Source organism: Schistocerca serialis, unplaced genomic scaffold (assembly GCF_023864345.2).
Source record: "Schistocerca serialis cubense isolate TAMUIC-IGC-003099 unplaced genomic scaffold, iqSchSeri2.2 HiC_scaffold_1381, whole genome shotgun sequence".
In the NCBI taxonomy this organism is placed as follows: domain Eukaryota; kingdom Metazoa; phylum Arthropoda; class Insecta; order Orthoptera; family Acrididae; genus Schistocerca; species Schistocerca serialis.
The window spans coordinates 17,501-25,000 of NW_026047604.1; the positions used below are offsets into that span (position 1 = coordinate 17,501).

At 50.6% G+C, this 7,500-nt stretch overlaps 1 pseudogene; it reads right to left on the minus strand.

Moving 5' to 3' along the window:
- Positions 1–6,387: 6,387 nt before the first annotated feature.
- LOC126442595 (large subunit ribosomal RNA) overlaps positions 6,388–7,500 on the minus strand; it is a 2,975-nt pseudogene continuing 1,862 nt past the window's right edge.

Genomic DNA, 7,500 nt, shown 5'->3' on the forward strand with positions numbered 1-7,500 from the left:
GGTGAAAGTACGTCGGATAGGGGCCGTGTCCGGATAGAAAGTGTACAATTCCTTGAGTTGCTGTCATGTGCCTTAGTTTTAATCTGTCCCTCACCCTGGGGAAGAGGTTGAAGACCCGTCTACCAGTGGTAGAATTTTCCCACTGCTCCTGCCATAATTGCATTGTTCTTTGCTTGATTTCTGTAACATTGTATAAGTATGTTCCCATTATTGTTCTTACTCTGTCGTAGTCTCTTTTGTGTAACCAGTAAATTGCTGCGTGCTGTCTAATGTTAAGATCAAGGGGGCAAAATCCCATAATTACGCAAAGAGCATCTGTTGGTGTAGTGCCAAATGCACCCACACACCGTAATATGACGTTTCGCTGTATTCGCTTTATTTGTAATGCTGGCCTAACCTGCACGAGTCTGTGGGCCCAGGCACTGGAGCCATACCCCACGACTGGCACAAGAATACTGTTGTTGTACATGTGTGTTGCTGCCGGTGGCAGGTGAAATCGTCGTTGTGCGATACTTATTAGTTTATTAAACAATGTAGTGGCCTTTGATGCAACATATGCAATATGTGGAGCATAGCTCCAGGTTTCATCAATGAGGACGCCCAAGTATCTAGCAGATCTTGCTCTAACCACTATACGGTTTTCTAATCTTATAGCTGGATCTCGTGCTAGTCTACCCTTTAGTAACATGTAATTTGACTTATGTGGTGCCAAGTGAAGCTTAGACTGTTTGCACCATTGTAACAAAATTTCTGATACCTGAGCTGTTTTGTTCTCGATCGCTGCGCGACTGTCACCGTCAACAAGGACAAGAAGGTCATCTGCATACGCAACAACTCCCAGTACCATGTTGCTCTCGTCTAGGGTTATCAACAAGGGATCCATGTTGATATCCCAAAACACTGGTCCACAAACTGAGCCCTGTGGACAGCCCTTTGTAATGTTCTTCGACACCACAGCACCAGGAGCCGTTATTTTGGCGACTCTGTTCCGGCAATAGTCCTTTAGACAACCATAAAGCGCCGCCGGGCACTCCATCTCCCGTAGCCGCGAGAAGAGGGCCGGCCACCACAGGTTGTCAAAGGCTCCGGAAATGTCTACCATGATCCCCAGAACATACTTCTTCATAGATGAGTGAACAATACTGGCTGCCTGATTTATGGCATCGGATGTTGATTTGCCTTTTCGAAAGCCGTATTGCAGGTTACTCATGCCATGCAGTATTCTATGACTCGACAGTCTAGACACCAACAATTTCTCGAAGGTCTTTCCCATCACATCTAACAGGCAGATTGGTCTATATGATTTGGGAACTGTAGGGTCCTTGTCTGGATCCTTTTTTATAATTACCACTTCCGCTGTTTTCCAGGTGGTTGGGAAGGTTCGCGTCTCCAGGCATTTGTTGTAGATCTTTGCTAGCACCGGGGCTAACTTGGATACAAGACACTGCAGAACCTCTGCAGGAATTGCATCCGGTCCCGGTGCTTTCCGTTTTCCGAAGGACAGGATGGCGTTCGCCACCTCCTCTGATGAGAAGGGGTATACCTGTGTTGCATTGTGGTATTCGTATTCGTTTTGTTGCCTCAACGCCAACTGCATCTCATCGTCTGAGTCAGGTCGGTCGTCAGGTAGGAGCGCACGAAGCAGCTCCTCGGCCGTTTCCAGCCAGTTGGTCGTCATCTGGTCCGAGTCTCCTATTGTCACAGTAGAGAGATGCATTGGTGAGTGTATCTTTTCACATATTATTTTGTACGGTGTACCCCATGGATCAAGAGCCAAGTGAGACGTTACGAAATCTTCCCAACTCTGTTGACGATGTTGGAGTAAGGTTTCTTTAAATATGCTTTTCTTCTGTCTGTATATAGTGAGATGATATTGTCTTTCCTCCATGGTGAAAGACCTTTGATAATTGCGGCGCGCCCTTCTCATAGACTGCCGGAGCCCAGTCAGCTCTGGAGTCCATGGAGAAGTCATCTTACGGATGAGACGCCTTCTCATCGGTATTGCCACGGCGACAGCCGCCCTGATTGATGCTGTTAATGCCCCAACGGCCTCTTCTATGTCGATGTCTTCGTCTTCCAACTCTGGAGGGTTAAATTCCGCCTCTAGGAGATCCCAATTGGCTCTCCCGTAATCAAGTTGCATGGCCCACCTCTCTGGTGCCTGTTGTATTTCATGTACCAATGTAAATTCAATAGTATTATGATCGCTTGTTGTATGGTTTTCTAATACATGCCAATCATGAATTTTGTTTGCGATATTAATGGAGCTTAACGTTACATCAATATGTGAAGCTGCCCCAGCTCTACTCCTATAAGTAGGAGGATTGCCGGGGAGATTTGCTACATTTAAATTAAATTCCATAATAACATCCTCAAGGGCAATGCCCCTTGGGTCCTGTGTTCGGCTATACCAGAGAGGGGACTTAGCATTACTGTCCATCGAGATTATGATTGACTTCCCTTGTAGGGCTCTCAATATGGTAATAAGCTGCCTTAAGTAGATATCAATTGGATCACGAAACTGACAATAGATATTTATCAGGTACCAAAACGAGTTTAGGTGATTTATTTCTACGACTATTATGTGTTCTGTACAGAATTGTGTTAGCACTGTGGTTTTTATCGTATTGTTGAGAATGACTACAGCTGTCATTGGACTCTGTCCAAATGTTATTACTTGTGCTGTAACAGGAAAGCCCAAGGATCTCCCAGAGGCAGTACTTGGTTCTTGTATCAGTACTACATCTATTTTGTTTTCTTCAGAAAGCCTACACAGCTCTTGCATGACTAGGGAGCTTTTCATTGCATTGACTTGGTAGCACTTAATAATCGTCCGGATATTTGGTATATACCATGCTATTCGGCCAGGTCTGAGCAGGGTCATATGTTATTCTCCCGTACATCTTGACAAGTTCATTATATGTTTTCGTAAGATCAAATTTCCTTCCCCGCCTCTCGTATACTTTAGTGACTAGTTCTTTTAGTTGTTCATAGTCATGGGGAATATTCACCGCCGCTAGCTGGACGCAGTCTACATCCTCCAGAGTTGGAAATGTGATCTTGTTCCCTCTCGGGTGCCCAGCTCTGACCAACTGCCTCAGAGCAGCCATCATCAATGTCTGGTTCTCCAACCTACCAAGCTGCAATGTTTCACTACAAATATTATATATGTTCCCTGGCGGGCATGTGTTGTATTTAGGTGTATTTACAGTTACAGAGCCATCACCAGCTAGTTCTCCTACAGTTTTGTTATCTACTTTTAATCCCAAAGAACCATCACCAAGAGTTAATTGTTTATTATCTACTTCATGCACACTGACTATTGAATGACAATTTTCGGTGTCTTCTGCTAGAGTCACCAGCGGCGTCGTCTCCAAGGCTAGGGGAACCCCAGCCAAACGGGAGTCTCGCGCCGCACCTTCCTCTGCCTTCATAAATGAAGCTAGTAGACTTCTCCTAGCCAGGAAGGACCCGGCTTGGCAGGAGAAGTCGGCTGTCGGTGGCCGCACTGGTGGGACTGGGAGTGTATAAGTACTCCCCTCCTCCACCTCCTCGGCCATTTTGGTTGGAGGCCGCCTGCTGGCCGCCAGGAAGGACCCGGCTTGGCAGGAGGCTTCCGTCATTTCTGGCTGCACCAATGGAACTGGGAGAGTATAAATACTCCCCTCTTTCGCCTCTGTGGTCGCTGTAGGCGGCGGGCATCCCCCAGCAGCCGGGGCGGTCCCGGCCCGGCAGGAGGGGTCCGGCGTCAGCAGCCGCACTGGTGGAGTTGGGAGTGTGCACACACTTCCCTCCGTCGCCTCGGCAGCCGCCGTCACCAGTTGCCCCTCCCCGAGGACCAGGACAGACCCCGCCCGGGAGGAGGAAGCCGCCATCTCGCGCTGCTCTGGTGCACCTGTAACAGTATAAGACCTCCCCTCCACCCCAGTACAATCGTCCAAGGACAGATGAGATAATCTTAATTTTCTCCACCTATTCGCATCCCTTAGCGACTTACTTGGTGATTTGTGTTTTGTTATGTTATAGCTAGTCGCCATAATCGGTTCTTTGTATCAGTCTTTGGATCAGTAATTTATACGTTAGGCACTCCTTCCCTGGAGTGTGACAGGTTCTCTTCCTGTATTTACAGGGGATGCAGACAGGTGTTTGTTTACAATTCCTTTTGTCATGACCGTCCTCTCCACAGTTGTGGCATACTGGTGCTTCAAATGTGCAGTATTTTGCCACATGGCCATAATCCTGGCACTTGGAACATTTGGCCAGTGCCGTATAATCCTTTGTGGGTATCGCATTGTACCCTATGTACAGTCTGTTCGTCTTAATTATTTCTTTTCTGAGATCGGGGGCTATCTCCACCGCGTGGTGTACAGTTGATCTGTCTCGCGGGCCTGCCTTAAATCTTGGCTTGAATTTTTCCAGGAACTCTTCTCGAGTCATTTTGTCTTCAAAATTCTGTTCGTATACACAGTCCGTGACATCGTCAACTGTCATATACGAGGGGACATCATATAACATCATAAGGGGTCTTCGTTTTCTCGGTTTTTCACATGTAAAGTTCTCCTTCACTTTTGGGTTATTTATTAATTTTTCACTATCCTCAGGAGAGGCTAGTTCCACTATCAGTATGTTTTTAGTTGTCCTAACTTGATTTATTTTTATTTTATCAATCCGGGGATTCACACTCTTTTCAAATCGTTCTTTTACCTTCCGTACGTCTTCACCTTTCTTTGGTTTCACAAATACTGTGGGAACGGTTTTTTCTAAATTAATTTTTATTGTTTCTTGTACAGTCCGTTTCGGCTGTACTGGCAAAGCTGCAGCTGCAGCATATGACTTCTTAGGTTGTTGTTGTTGTTCTTTTCTCATCCTTTCATTTTCTTCTTTTACTTCGGCATACTGACCTTCGAGCCTAGCATGAGCCAGAGCCCAGGTGGCTATATTCTCCTTAATGGCTCTAATCTGCTCTGCATTAATCTTCCCATGCTTAACGCTTCTGTCGAAAAGACGCAGGAAATACGCGTGTCGCTCCGCGACACTCATCTCATCAAATTCTCCTATTGGAGCGTCTGGCTCCGCATGCGCATAATCACTCTCCATATTTTCAGCCATTATTCCAGAAGAGTGACAAAGTGTGGAGGCCCGTCTCTTTCCCCGGACCGGCCTCTCTGGCATGGGGGGAGGCTATCTGCAGCTCGCTCACCAGTCCCGCCCCCTGACCAAGAGCCTTATGAGCTGCTGGGTTTAGCGCGCCGTTTCCAGCGTACTAGTCCCCTTCCACGATCACATCACTGGAGATTTCACCCGTCCCTCCCCGGCAAATGCCCATCGCATTCCGGAGAGGCGGATTCACCTCTCGGCCTTCGCCCCCTAATAGGCCGAGTTTCCACCATCAGGCCAAGGACCCAGCCCTACCCAGGTGCTGGGTCGGTCCCCCAGACGTTCGGGGGTCTGGCCCCATCTAACCTAGCCAGGGACATGTCACCATGCCCTGGCTTGGCGGAACGTGTCCGGGACATCCCGTTCACGGCGATGAGCCTTTGCCGGCTCAGGCCGCGATCCCTCCCCAGCAAATGTGACCGTAGGAAGACAGGGCACCGGTGTTGTTGTGCCCTGTGCAGGGACAGATGTTGTGTCCCTTCTAGCGCAGCTTCCCCTGCGCCACGCACCCTTTGCTTTCGCTTTGGGTTGGGGGACATTTAACGTCGTCCAAGACGTGAGGAACTGCAGCAGCCAGACTGCAGGGTTCCGGGATCGTCGTGAGACTTACCCTCATACCCTCGCCCAGCCACCGCGCTCAACTCAGGAGAGACCGGTGTCGTGTCTCTCGTAACGCAGCTCCCCCTGCGCCATGCACCCTTTGCTTTCGCTTGGGTTGGGGGCATTTAACGTCCTGCCAGGACGGGAGTTTTACGTCCTGCCTTGACACAACGACAACCCACACCTATCAACGCAGCCCGGAAGGTGTTAAAGGAGTCAGTCCGGGTCTTATACGTGGAGTTTGACATCAACGAGACGGTGCGGCACTCAAACCCGAGTTACGTTCCCCGGAGGGTCTCCACACGTACCGGGGGATCATGACCGACCATGTCTCACCCACCGCTTTTGATAATTCACGGTGGGCCAGTGCGGACCAGTGTGGGTTGCACCCAGTTAAGGGCTAGCTTTTTAACGTCATGCATGGACGGCCCATCCCGTGTTAGCTTCACCCCATCAAGGGGGTTACTGAGCTATGGGGCCACGACAAGGCCACGGGATTGGACATTACGGTCCCCGCCCCACTCAGGTTCCTCCGAGCCCTGATGCGATCGTCGAATTCAGGGAATCAGAGGGTCTCCTGGCGGTTTTAACCCAGTTATGGAAGGCAACACACCTTCCCCGGGTGGCGCCACGCAGACCGATTTCCCATAGATAGGGACAGCGGGAATCTCGTTAATCCATTCATGCGCGTCACTAATTAGATGACGAGGCATTTGGCTACCTTAAGAGAGTCATAGTTACTCCCGCCGTTTACCCGCGCTTGCTTGAATTTCTTCACGTTGACATTCAGAGCACTGGGCAGAAATCACATTGCGTCAACACCCGCTAGGGCCATCGCAATGCTTTGTTTTAATTAGACAGTCGGATTCCCCCAGTCCGTGCCAGTTCTGAGTTGATCGTTGAATGGCGGCCGAAGAGAATCCGCGCACCCGCGCGCCCCCGGAGGAGCACGCTAAGGCGGACGCGGCCTCGCAGCAAGGAAGATCCGTGGGAGGCCAAGGCACGGGACCGAGCTCGGATCCTGCACGCAGGTTGAAGCACCGGGGCGCGAACGCCGCGCAGGCGCGCGCGTCCTGCACCGCCGGCCAGCACGAGGCCAACCAACGGCGAGAGCAGACCACGCCCGCGCTAAACGCCCGCACTTACCGGCACCCCTACGGCACTCACCTCGCCCAGGCCCGGCACGTTAGCGCTGACCCACTTCCCGACCAAGCCCGACACGCCCCGATCCTCAGAGCCAATCCTTATCCCGAAGTTACGGATCCAATTTGCCGACTTCCCTTACCTACATTATTCTATCGACTAGAGGCTCTTCACCTTGGAGACCTGCTGCGGATATGGGTACGAACCGGCGCGACACCTCCACGTGGCCCTCTCCCGGATTTTCAAGGTCCGAGGGGAAGATCGGGACACCGCCGCAACTGCGGTGCTCTTCGCGTTCCAAACCCTATCTCCCTGCTAGAGGATTCCAGGGAACTCGAACGCTCATGCAGAAAAGAAAACTCTTCCCCGATCTCCCGACGGCGTCTCCGGGTCCTTTTGGGTTACCCCGACGAGCATCTCTAAAAGAGGGGCCCGACTTGTATCGGTTCCGCTGCCGGGTTCCGGAATAGGAACCGGATTCCCTTTCGCCCAACGGGGGCCAGCACAAAGTGCATCATGCTATGACGGCCCCCATCAACATCGGATTTCTCCTAGGGCTTAGGATCGACTGACTCGTGTGCAACGGCTGTTCACACGAAA